We start from the raw sequence: 13,175 nt of genomic DNA, 5'->3' as shown, positions 1-13,175 counted from the left end.
AGGGAGACAAATATGATATCTATTCACTTATGAGTGGATATTAGCTGTTAAGGAAATGATAATCAAGGTACAGTCCAGGGCTCTGTGGGGGAAGGGGCATGGATCTCCTTGGGAAGGGGAAATAGAATAGATTCTGTGGTGAACTGGGGCAAGGTGGGGACAGGATTGTAAGGGATCAGATGGGGAGTTGGGGAGAGATAGTATGGGAAGAGACAGCTGGAATTGGGGGGAGCATTTAGGGGGTAGTGTGGAAACCTAAATGCAGTGAAAACTTCCTGGAATCTAGCTATGAGAGTGACTCTAGTGAGGACTTCTAGTAATGGAGGATATGGAGTCTGAACTGACCATCTTCTGTAGTCAGGCAAAGCTTTCAGTGGTGGAGATGGGTTACATTTGGTTGAATTGTTGGCCAAGTGGGCCTCTAAGTCCCATGGAGATCCTTAACAAACCCAGGCTGATGCTAGGACAAAATGTCACTCTCCAAAAACTGTCAGCAGGGCCCCATTTCTAAGGACAAAATCCACATAGCTCATTGAACGTAAAGAGTTTAAGCTAGTGCCTGGAGTCATCACCATTACATTCTAGCCTCTTTGGTGTGGAAAGGTACCCTGTAGGCTATGGAAAGAGAAACTTGGCCACCAACCCAGCCACAGAACCTTCAACCTACCATCTGTCCTGCCTGCAAGATGTGCTGGGGTAATGGTGCCTCAAAACTTGTGAGAGTGGCCAAATAATGTGTGGTTTAACTTAAGACCCAGGCCATGAGAAGGACTCCATGCCCTACACTGCCTGGATAGCCAGGAACTGGAGACTGGATAGTCCAGAGACCTAGGGTAGAACCAAACACTACTGGAAAAAAAAATTCATGAAATGATTTCTAATGAGATTCTGCTATACTCATAGACTGGTGCCTTGTCTAGTTATCATCAGAACAGGTTCCTCTGGCAGCAGGTGAGAGCAGGTGCAGGACCCACCACTAGACAACTATGCAGAGGCAGAGTTTAAATTGGAGGTCTCCATCAGGTCTCTTCCCTCAGAGATCTGGGTATCCTGTTCAGAAGAGTAGGTGGAAAGATTGTAGGAGTCAGAGGAGATGGAGGCCATCGGGAGAAGAGGGCCCACTGAATCTACTAGGCAGGGCTCCTATGAGCTCACAGAGACTGAAGCAGCAAGCACAGGGCCTGCAGGGGCTGCACCAGGTCCTCTGCGTATATATGTTGTGACTGTTAGCTTGGTGTTTTGTGGGACTCCTAACAGTGGGAGTGGGTATATACAGCTGACTCTTTTGCCTGCTCTTAGGACTCCTTGGGTTGTCCTGTCCAGCCTGGATATGAGGGCTTTTGTGCTGTCTTATTGTATTCTGTTTTATCCTGGTTGGCTGTGGACTCTTGGAGGCCTGTTCTTTTCTGAAGAGGAAACAGAAGGGAGTGAATCTGGGGGAGAGGAGAAGTGGGAGCAGGAAGCTGGGAGGAGTAGAGGGAGGGGAAGCTTTTTTGAATGTATTGTATGAGAGAAGAATGTATTTTCAATTAAAAAAAAAGAATGTTGAGAGGTGAGGTGCTATGCTCAGCAGGCACAACACTGACATCCATGCATCTGGGGTACAGGGAGTCTCTAGGGAGCGCAGGGAATCCAAGTGATTCTCTTTTCCTTTTGTGCTTTCTTCTCTTTCTCTTCCTCTATTTCTCTCACCCCTTCCTCTTTCTCCTTTTGATTCATCATCATTACCATCATTATCATCATCATTATCATCATCATCATCATCATCATCATCATCATCATCATTATGCTTATTACTAAGACAGGGTGTTGGTAAGTAACCCAGGTTGGCCTGGGACTTACTGTATAGCCCAGGGTGGCCCTCCAACTCACCATCTTCCAGTCTTGGCCTCTTGAGTGCTGGATTCCAGGACTGAGCACCATCATACTTTGATCATTATTTTTAATGTGAGAAGGTTGAGTATGTTACAAAACTCAGCAAAACCATTTAAAAGTCTCGTGTGAGGTTCAGGTATGGTGGTGCACACCTGGAATCCCAAAACTCTGGGGATTGGAGATAAGGCTGAAGTGACCAGGAACTGTCTTAGTTCCTTTTCTATTGCTGTGATAAGATACCTTGACCATGGCAACTTATAAAAGGAAGAGTTTATTTGTGGCTCATGGTTTCAAAGTGTTAGGGCACCATCCCCCCAATGACACACCTACTCCAACAGGGCTACACCTCCTAATCCTTCCCAAACAGTTCCACCAATTAGGGACCAAGTATTCATACATATAAGCCTATGGAGGTCATTCTTATTCAAAATACCACAGGAGCTTAAGGCTATCCTTGGCTATATAGCAAGCTCAAGGCCAACCAAGGCTACATGAGTCCCTGTCTCACCCTCCCTCCCCAACAAAAACAAAGCAAAAAAAGAATATGGGCTATATAGACTGCAGACGGACCAAGCAGAGGGAAGGGCCCTCTGCTGTAAATGTCAGCGGAGAGCAGAGTGTGTAGGCAGATGAAGTCATGGCTATGTTTGGAGTCTTGGTTTAGGAAATGCAGGAAAGTTCAGATCCATGTCACCTACAGACAGAGGGAACAGCACAGACATGAGGAGCAAGAAGATTTGAAATTTCTGTACTGTAGGGAGGAAGAAAGTGGCCAGAGGGACTTGTTGAAGTTTGGGTTGTGCGAAAGGCCCAGGGAAAGTCTGGGATCATACACTGCAGTGATACTCATGTCTCTGCTCTGAGAATTCCTCCAGCAGCTCCCTTGGCTCAGTGTAAGCATTTGTAAGGTGAATGCAGCTGACTGTGGTCTGAGAGCCCCCTTCAGTTGGTCTATAGCTGAAAGCGCTTTTGATAAGGGTGGGTCTAGAGCAGAGACTAGTGAATAGTGGTTAACTGGCTCCCTGCGATACTTTTGACATAGATCTGGTGACCTCTCTAGCTGCCTCTTCACTCCTCCTTAAAAAGCACTGTCTCACATTCACAGTGTCTCTCTGCTTCGTAATTTCTTCTAAACCCTCGTCCAGGTGGATGTGTGTTGACCACAGCTTTTTGTTTATTGGTTTTGGCCCAGCCAATGGAAGTGAGATGGAGCAGGACAATTTAAGTCATTTGCCCCTGACATCATTGTCTAACATATGCCCATGACCCCTTTCTTTTGAAAACTCATTTTGGCGTGTGTATTTTAGGGGATGAAGTCCTTTTATCAAGGACTGTTTTATATCTCCCCTAGCTCTCTTTGTGGGCTTCCGTGTTTGGCTGATGTCAGGTTCAGATTTCAGGTAAGTGGGGAAGAGGAGGTACAGGCAGTTCCCACTTTTTCATCATTGTGACTACCTCATCTGGCACTACCAGTACCTCAGTGGCTGCTGCATCAGTCCGGAGAGTGGAATCGGGCAGCCTATCAGAGGGCAGAGTCATACTCCTTAGGGAGAGCATCTTCCGTCAGGGTGATTGAAGACTTGGTTTTCAGAGTCCATCTAAAGATGGACTAATGTGCTACTGAAGATTGGTTTCATATCTTCATTAGCAAATGAGACCAGCTAAGGGCCTGTTTCACATTAATCACATAAGATATCCTAGAATAAAGTAGAAAAATTTAGTACTTTGAAAGATATTATTGTTACTTTTTCAATTTTATTGGTGAAATATAGCTTAACTAAGACAAAAATGTGCAGGAAGAGACAATACCAGATAAACAAGAAGACTTAAGGAAACCAGCCATGCAGTCATTTTTTATTCTTTAGGAGAAAGCTCAGTGGTATTTGTTCAGCAGGCCTAGAAGGCAAGAAGTCTGAAGTAAAATGGAGAAGTCCACGTCCTTCAAGAAGAGCAGTGGGATGAGTCCTGTGTAAGAGCTAGCATGAATAAGAGGCTGGAATCCACTCATAATGTGGAAAAGAAGGAGGTGCTTCTCGTAAAAACGCTGTCAACCAAAAACAAAGTATTCTACCAAAGTCAGAATCCAAATATGCAATTTAAAATGTGTAGTAGTGTTCAATAATTAGTGGAGGGTGAGAAACAAGGATGCATTTGGTCTTGACCCCAGAGCATTTTTAGTGGCACAGGGACCGAGATGTTGGCACTACATCGAAGAAAGTCACATTTGGAACTCTGTTTCTGCTGTCCCTTCCGGTACTGGGGTGTCTGACCATGGTGAATGAATCATAGCACCTTGTTGATTTCCTTAACCCTGCTTACACATTTACAATCACTCCTTCACTAACACCTCTTTCCTTCACCTTCTGAGAGTAGCTTTAGTGTCCTGGATAAAGAGAAGGAGCTGCCCACTGTAGGCCATGAAGTCACACGGGAGGTAACAGATGCATGTACCTTGTCCTCCCTCAGCCAGACTCAGTCCCCATGACTATGGACTTCTCATAGTATTCTCATCTTCCTGTGCCAAGTATCACTCCTATGTTTGCTTGTCTTTAGATAAAAAAGATCCTGAATGCAAGCACAGGATGTTAAGTAAACATTAATCAGTTCCAGTGGCCACACGATGCTTTAGAGGTAAAGAGTGGGTGACTGAAAAGCTTCTCTCCCCCATTTTGATCAATGGGCAGGCCCAATCCATGCCCGCTTGGCACCAGTTTGGAACCCTTGTGCAGGTAGGGCTTGCTCTCCTCTCTTTCTCGGAATGGCATTGCTTCTCTGCATTGGAGGAAGCTTAGGTTGGTTTTGAGGTTTCTTTCTCTTTCTGCACTGTGTGTGTGTGTGTGTGTGTGTGTGTGTGTGTGTGTGTGTGTGTGTGTGTGTGTAGGCTAGGCTAGAAAGTATCTTTGGGCATCACTTCTGAGGAGTCATTAGCCTTGTTTTTTGAGATGGGGTCTCTCATTGGCCAGGAGCTCACTGATCAGGCTGGGCTGGCCGGCCAGCTGGCTCCAGGGATCCGCCTGTCTCTGCTTCCCCAGTGCTGAGATTGCAAGGCTGTGCCTCTGCACTGGGCTTTTTTTGTATGTGACCAGGTGACTGCACTCATTCTCACGCTTGCAAGGCAGCAACTTCAGCAGCTGAGGCATCTGCCTCGCCCCTCAGGACTTTCTGAGGAAGTGTTCATACTTGAGAATACAGGCTGAAGAATGGAATGCCCCTGGAATTGGGCAGTGGTGTTTTTCTCTTTCAGTTTCTCTTTCTACAAAGTTCCTTTTCTTATCAGGTCTTTGAATTCTTCTGCTTCTTCTCAACTCTTTCTTCACTTCCTCAAAAATAAAATTGAAACCATTCCCTGTTCCTTCCTTATTCCTGGAATCGTAGTCATGTCTCTCATTTAAGTTTCCATATCTTGATTTCCTAGCGCAGGCTACTCACTTCTCCTTTTCGTTCTATCGTTCTTTGTATTTTCACACCATCAAATGCAGTTGTATGTTTCTTTCTTCCCAGCTCTTTTTTTTTTCTTTTTTTTTTTGGTTTTTCGAGACAGGGTTTCTCTGTGTAGTTTTGGTGCCTGTCCTGGGTCTCACTCTGTAGACCAGGCTGGGCTCGAACTCACAGAGATCCACCTGCCTCTGCCTCCCGAGTGCTGGGATTAAAGACTTGCACCACCACTGCCCAGCTCTCCCCAACTCTTTTAGTGTACTCTCTGGTCCTTTAGTTACTTCCTCCCATTTGATTGACAAGACTGGGTAGCCAGCCCACTTAAGCTTCTTATTTTTTGTATGATTCAATCAGGTAAACATATTTTTAGGTCCGATTCCTTTTTTCTCTTTCTCTTCTTCCTTTGAGGTTTGAAGTATAGTTCCTGTTGCTTTATACTAGCCTTATTTTTCCTAGTAAATGGCACAACAAAAGTTATCAGATTCATCTAGAGAATTTTCCCAAATAAATATGTCTTATCTTTCTACTACTTCAGGTTCCATCCTGCTGTTCTAGTGTAGGGGTGAGGAGCAGACAGAAATATACATATATTTGAGAAGTTTGTTATGGTATATGATTTCTGTTATAATCATCTCCCTCCCAGCACTCTACAGATTGAGATCCTCTTCTCTAGAAGCTTCAACTTCCTGAGTTAGAAATACATCAGGTCCAAGGCCATATCTGCTAGCTGATGAGCAAGCTGCTTAGTTACTGTTTAATTGCTCTGAAGAGACACCATGACCAAGACAGCTTGTAGAAGACAGAGTCTGCAGGGGTTTTCAGTTCAAGAGGGTGAGTCCATGACCATCATGGTGGGGAGCATGGCACTAGGCAGGCAAAGCTGGAGCTAGAACAGTAGCTGGGAGCTCACATCTCACTGACAGACATGAGACAGAGAGAGAGAGAGAGAGGGATCAGGGAAGGTGTATGATGTAGGCTTTTGAAATCTCAAAGCCCATTCCTAGTGACACACCTCTTCCAACAAGGCCACACCTTCTAATCTTTTCCAAGTAGTTTTACCAACTGGGGACCAAGACCAAGTATCCAAACATATAAGTCTGGGAGGTTGAAAGGGAACTGTTTGGAATGGGAGGGGGTGGAAGGGATGTGAATGTAGTCCATATACAGTATATATATGTATGTATGAAGATGTCATAAAACCCATTGTATATAATTAATGTATGTTAATAAAAACTTTATAAAAGACAAAACATTGCTGTTCTTGGCTGGAGAGATGGCTCAACAATTTAAGAGCACTAGCTGTTGTTCCAGAGGACCCAGGTTCAATTCCCAGCACCCACATGGCAGCTCACAATAGTTTGCAGTTTCAGTTCCACGGTATCTGATGTCCCCTCTGGCTTCCATGGGCACTGCATGCACATGGTTTACAGACATATATGTCTCAAAAAAATAATAAATAAAACTGGGGTTTTTCTGTTTTGTTTTTATCTTAACCTGCTGTTTGAGCTTACATAAGGCCTTTGGCTCATGTATGTACGATCTGTGCCCCAGGTACACCAGAAGGTAGAGCTGCAATGACTACAGAAGAGAAATTTGGGTAAATTGACGACTAGAAGACCCTCCTGTTTGACTAGTCCATGGAAACAAAAAGGCTACCGTAGTAAACTTACATTTCATGAGGAGTCATCAGTGAGCACCAACAGCCAGAAAAGCAAATAAAATGGTAGTGACTGGTGTCGTAGATGAAAACTCAGGGAGAAATCGAAGAGGAACAGCAAACCAAGCTTTGGGTTTCTCATACCATCAACACCTCCCCAAGTGAACTGCACTCATGAAGCTGCTTTCCTTTTGAAATCTGTGTGTCCAGTGGAGCAGTCCTTAGCTTCATAAGGCAATGACGAAGTTCTGCTTATGGTCAAGGCTTTTGCTACTAAGCAAACATCTGAAACGAGCAGAATTGTATGAATAATGGCTTTGGTGTCATGCATTCCATATGTGTGTTTATTATGGATCCCAAGAGAGCGATTTTAGGGGAGTGCTTGCATATTCTTAGCTGTGTATTCTGGTATAAAGTTTAGTGCTAAGCACACAAAACAATAAAAAAGTGTTGGCCTCTGGGGTGTCCAGTTCTGTGCACAGATGGCTGTCTGTGTTTGGCTGGGGTGGAGGAACTTATCCCAGACACCAGGGCTGATAAAGTGGGAAGATGGCCAAGGTTGGAAACTGCAAGGCTTTCATGAGACAGCATTAAGGGTGACTTTTTTCTTTTTCTTTGGTCCTTATTACAAAGAAAAAGATCTTGTTGTTATGATCTCATTGCTGCTTTCTTGGAACATAAACTTGGATTAGTAATTTTCACTGTATGAAAATAATTCCCTTCCTGTCATAAAATTTCCATACATAAAATCTGGCCAGTAACTTGTTTCTCATACACCCTTATTTATGACTCTCTGGTAATGATTTCATAAGTAAATTGTTTTAATTAATTTTATTTTTGCTAAGTATTCTATAGATCAAATGTAAAAAAAAAAATCCAAATAGGTATGTAGAAAATAGTTTCTTTCTTGCCACTCTTCCCTGAATATCCAATTTCCTCATCATCAGCTAACACTCTTAGTTTCTTGTCTTTCTTAATCTTCTGTGGAAGCATGAATAATTAGACTTAATTTCTTTGCTAAGAATGGGGCTGTTGCTAAGATTGTCTGTTTCAGAGGCTAGGGGTTGAGGGGATGGGTCGAGGAAATGGGTTAGCCTGATCTCCTTTTATAATTTTCTCTTTTGTGCTCTCCATCTTCAAACTTGTCAGGTTAGCCTAGGGAAGCCCATGGTCCACAACCATGAACTCTGCTTCTCTGTCCCCTGAGTGCACAGTTAACAATGCATCAGTCCTTTCACAGAGCATTACTGCCTGAGGCAGGACCTCTTCAAGGGAGGATTGTTAATCCTCACAGTTGCTCTGGCTTTCTCTGGTTTTGACACTGAGATGGAAATCTGAGCTCTTCCATCATCCAGTTAGCAGGAGTTGTGCCCGTACTTTTTTTTTTATTTTCTGTATTCTGAAACAGCGTTGGTCTTTAAAATAAAATACACTATCCCAAATAATTCTGGACTCTTGAAACATTTTATGAGGAAAAACTCCTAATCTCCATGTCTCCCCAAAGTTGGAAGTAAGTCCTGGAGCAGGTGTGAGAGCAGTTGTTGGCTCCACCCCCTTCCATTTTCTTTTGGGTGTATTCCCTCCCATTTCTAGGAACTACCCTCTCTTCCTGCTTACCCATGCAGTTAATAAAGGAGATGCAACACTAGTTCCAGTGTAGCTTATGTTTGGCCACAGCTGATTAGCCCAGGGGTGAATGTGACATCCACGCTGCATCTCAAGGGATTTAGACTTTGGCCTGAAATTCATGTCGGTCTCTCTCAAGATGACTTGACCTACTGGTTAATTAACACTGAGGAGCTTTAGGTCATGGGCTGTCACCAGGAGCAGGAATATACGGAGGAGGCAGGTGGTCTGAGAAAAGACAAGGGCGGAGATAAGACAGAGAGCTGTTAACGGCTGGAGTCCGTGGCTGGACCACTGCCGCTGCCTCTCTCACCTTCTATAAGATAACCCAGTCTTCTTTGGGAGTCAGGGAATTCAGGCTGGTTGTACATTTCTTGAAACTAGAGTCTCATAATGCAAAAAAGCTATAGTGTCAGCTCCCAGTTCTGAGATCTACCAGGTGGGGCCTGTAGATCTAGCGTGGTTCTCCATAGTATTTATATGTTCTGCTAGCTAGAAGTTTGCACTCTTAAAAAAGTGGTGGCACTCGCCTTTAATCCCAGCACTTGGGAGGCAGAGGCAGGTGGATCTTTGTGAGTTCAAGGTCAGCCTAGTCTACAAAGTGAGTTCCAGGATAACCTGGGCTACACAGGAAAATCCTGTCTCAGAAAAAAAAAAGAAAAAAAAGAAAGAAAAGAAACTGCACCCACATCTCTGATCATATTTATGAGTTAATATTTCCATAGACATTTTCTTTCAAAAATTTTCAGTACTTCATTGTGACAGGAAATGTTTGTTTGAGATTGTCAGCTGTGTGTATTTTGTTTAAATATGTCCTGTTGTCTTACAAAAGCCAACCTTCTGGCTTCTGTGTGCTCATCTACCCACACTCAGTGTGTCAGGAAGAAACGTATCAACAAAGCCTATTGAGGATTCCCTGTTCTGCCCCCCTCGCCCTCTTCCAGGGATCCACTGTAGAGAGGACCTTCTGTACTAAGAAGACTCTTTGAGAAGCAGTGAGATCCCCAGGGAGGAAAAATGTGGAATTGGTCAATTTGAGGAGAACAGGCAGCCGTAGGCCATTTTGATGAGATGTGAATGTTCCTGAGAGGCAAGAAAGCTGCAGGAAGATACCAATATCCCACTTATGCTGTGGAAGAGAGGCAGAGAAAGGACAGATTGAAAGAGTCTGTGAGAATAGGAATTCTGTTCCTCCTTGTGGGGCCGTGGTCAAGAACTACACAGCAATTCTGTTCTACACTGTTCTTAGTGACATAATCAGGGCCCTGAGTGATCAAGGGATGGGTCAGGAACTAATGGTTTTTCTTCTTAATATAGTGTGATTTCTATAGCTCAATACTGCCTCTCATTTCATCCAGAAGAAAATGATTTCTTTTTGTAAAGAACTGTTGACAGCTCTTGTATTCCATGCCATGCATCAAAGCAGAGAATAGCAAATTATACTATAGGCATGCATATATATTACATTATAAATGTGAAAAAGAGTGAGGAAGTGAGAGGAGGCTTAAGGAGTTGGTATATATGACTATAGAGGCTAAGAAGTCCAAATTCCATAGGGCAGGTCAGTAGACTAGAAATGTAGGTGAGAGTCGATGTTGCAACGTTGAGTTGAAAATCCACAGGGCAAATCACACAAGCTGGAAACTCAGGAAGGGCTCTTAAACCACAGGCTCAGGGCAACTCCCTCTTTTCATAGTATTTTAATTTTGATTATTTTTAGTTATGGTGTCTGTGTGGCTATATACACATGAGTGCAGCTGCCTGTGGAGGCCAGACATATTGGATCCCCTGGAGCTGGAGTTACAGATGGTTGTGGGCAGCCCCACGAGAGTGATGGGAATCAAACACGGGTCCTCTGCAAGAGCAGTGCTCATTCTAAACCACAGAGCCATCACTTCTGCCCATCAAGTCCCTGTGTTGAGCAACTCTGTTCTTAAGAGGTTCAGTAGAATGGATGAGACCGAAGGGCAAATTGAAAGGAGTCTCTGAAGTTGGCTGTGTTGAATGTTAGTCTTGTCTAAAAGTAGCTTCCCCGTAGGGCAGGATGGTCTTTGACCAGGATGCTAAGAACCCCTGAGGCTGAAAAGACTGAGACTCTAACACAGATAGACAGCACAAAATTTCAGAAAATAATCCATTTTCAAAGTTTCTGTAACACTGGAATTATTTGGTATAAATAAGGTCAAATACATTTATTTATTGTAGAAAATCTACAAGAACATCCTGAAAATGGAGGCTATACTTTGCACAGATCCTTGGTGTATATCATCAAATAACCACTAAATGTGTGTATGTGTGTCTGTCTGTCTGTGTGAGTCTATGTGTATGTCTGTGTGTATCTGTGTGAGTCTGTGTGTGTTGTTCTTTGTGTGTCTGTCTCTGTGTCTATGTGAGTCTGTGTTTATATGTGTATTGCTGTATGTGTGTGTCTGTACTGTGTGTTTGTGAGTGTGCATGTATGTCTGTGTGTTTGCGTGTCTCCTTGTGTGCCTCTGTATATGTGTGTTGTGTGTGTTTGCTATGTGTGTGGGTCTGTGTAAGACAGTATGTCTGTGTGTTTGTGTCTCTGTGTTTGTGTGTCTGTCTGTGTGTCTGTGTATATTTGTATGGGTCTTTTTGTGTATCTGTGTCTGTGTGGCTTTGTGTGTATATGTGTGTAAGTATCTCTGTATTGTATTTGTCAGTCTTTGTCTTGTGTGTGCATGTTATGTCTGCCTGCATCTGTGTCTTTGTGTGTATCTATTTCTCTGTGTGCCTGTTTGAATTGATGTGAGTCTGTGGTGTATTTGTTTCTCTCTGTGTGTTTGTATGTGTGTGTATTTCTCTGTGTGTGTCTCTGTGTATGTCTTTGTGTGTTTGTGTGTATTTGTGTTTATTTCTGTGTGTCTTTTTATTTGTGTCTGTGTTTGTGTGTGTGTTTTTGTGAGTCTGTGTGGCTCTGTGTTTGTATGTGTGTGTCTATGTTTGTGTATTTTGTGTGTCTGTGTGCTTGTGTGACTATGTGTGCATACACACACACACACACACACATGCATATACATATATGCATCATCTTTCAGAACAAGTGTCTCTTGAGGGAGCCAGAGAGATCAGACTAAATCCCTTTATTTTGCAGCCTGGGGAACTGAGGTGGAAAGAAATGCAGAGCTAGTTGCAGTGTTCTTTTCAAATGCAAACTATAAAAAGCCACTTGTAAATGATAAAAATTGGGCTCGGGGTTGGGGATTTAGCTCAGTGGTAGAGCGCTTGCCTAGCAAGCACAAGGCCCTGGGTTCAGTCCTCAGCTCCAACAAAAAAAAAAAAAAAAAAAAAAATATGGGCTCATTTCTGGTGAGGCATTTGACCCAGGCCAGACAACAGCGATTGGTTCTGTGTCTCTCTAATATTGCTATGTAGCTGAAGAGCGGGGGGCTGGTGAATAAGTTCAGAACAGATGGGGAAAAGGTAGGAGGGCAGGCTCTGTTTGCGGCCATGTGTGTAGAAGTCTGCAATAGTCATCTCCTTTGTCGCTGACAGACAGGTCGGTACCAGCAGTGGATGGTAGGGTGAAGCAAACCAACCTTGGGTATAGTGAAGTCAGCTGCACTTGCTACCTTCAGTCTGGTGATGGTGGTAATTTCTAACAAAAATATTTACAGAAAGCTTGAGAATTGATGATGGCCTGTCAATGGAATGCTATCAGAATTAAGATCAATATGAGATTATCTCCAAAATTCCTTCCCAGAAAGGTAAAACACTTTCTTTTCAAGAGGATTTATTATTATTATTAAGAGACCCATTTTATTTACTCATATGTATGAATGTTTGCCTATGCATGTGCACAAAAATGCAAGTGTCTGCAGAGTCCAGAGGCTTTGGACCCCCTGGAGCTAGAGCTACAAAAAGTTGTGTGTCACCCAGCATAGGTGTTGGAAATCAAACCTGTGTCCTCTGCAAGATCAGAATGTACTTTTAGCCGCTGAGCCATCAGTCTAGCCCTGTATTTATTGTCTTTGTGTGTGTGTGCTTCTGTGAGCTTATATGCAACACATGTGTGTAGGAGCCTGCAGAGGCCAGAAGAGGGCACTGGAGTTGTACTTAGAGGAGGCTGTGAGAAGATCCCTTGGGGCTGTCGTTACAGGAGGTTGTGAACTGCCATGTGGGTGCTGTGCACTCAACCCCAGTCCTGTGCAAGAGCAGCAAGTGTTCTTAGCCACTGAGCCATCTCTCCTGCTCCTCAAAACGTATTCTGATATTGATTCTTTTCCTTGGTTATTGAGTTGCTAAGGCAGAAGATTAAAAATCTATGACTTCAAATTTGTCATATTTCTTTTCAGAAACAAATTTCTGAATTCACTTAAATAATTACTTATATATTGAAAAATAAGTTATTGAATACCCTCCAAGGGAGCATGGGCTGGGCAGTCACTGTAGTAATGCCTCCTTTATTTATATCTTTACAGTAAATCTTCCTGGCAAGTCTTTGGTGATACTAGCTCACTAAGCATCATATGACCTTTTTTTCAATTTTCTTTTATCTTTGAAGGGCTCAGCATCAGTTCTATTACTCAATTAAGTAAATATTTGACCTAATGCTTTCCCA

The 13,175-nt window shown here is 43.3% G+C and overlaps 1 non-coding gene across 1 annotated transcript; it reads left to right on the top strand.

The window, feature by feature from the left end:
• Positions 1–11,810: 11,810 nt before the first annotated feature.
• On the top strand, positions 11,811–11,885 carry Trnaa-agc (transfer RNA alanine (anticodon AGC)). The gene has a single exon. It is a non-coding gene; the product is annotated as a tRNA-Ala (tRNA).
• Positions 11,886–13,175: the final 1,290 nt, after the last annotated feature.

Source organism: Peromyscus californicus, unplaced genomic scaffold (assembly GCF_007827085.1).
Source record: "Peromyscus californicus insignis strain IS unplaced genomic scaffold, ASM782708v3 Scaffold_15__1_contigs__length_86483966, whole genome shotgun sequence".
NCBI classification, from domain to species: domain Eukaryota; kingdom Metazoa; phylum Chordata; class Mammalia; order Rodentia; family Cricetidae; genus Peromyscus; species Peromyscus californicus.
This window is presented reverse-complemented; position numbering and strand designations above follow the sequence as displayed.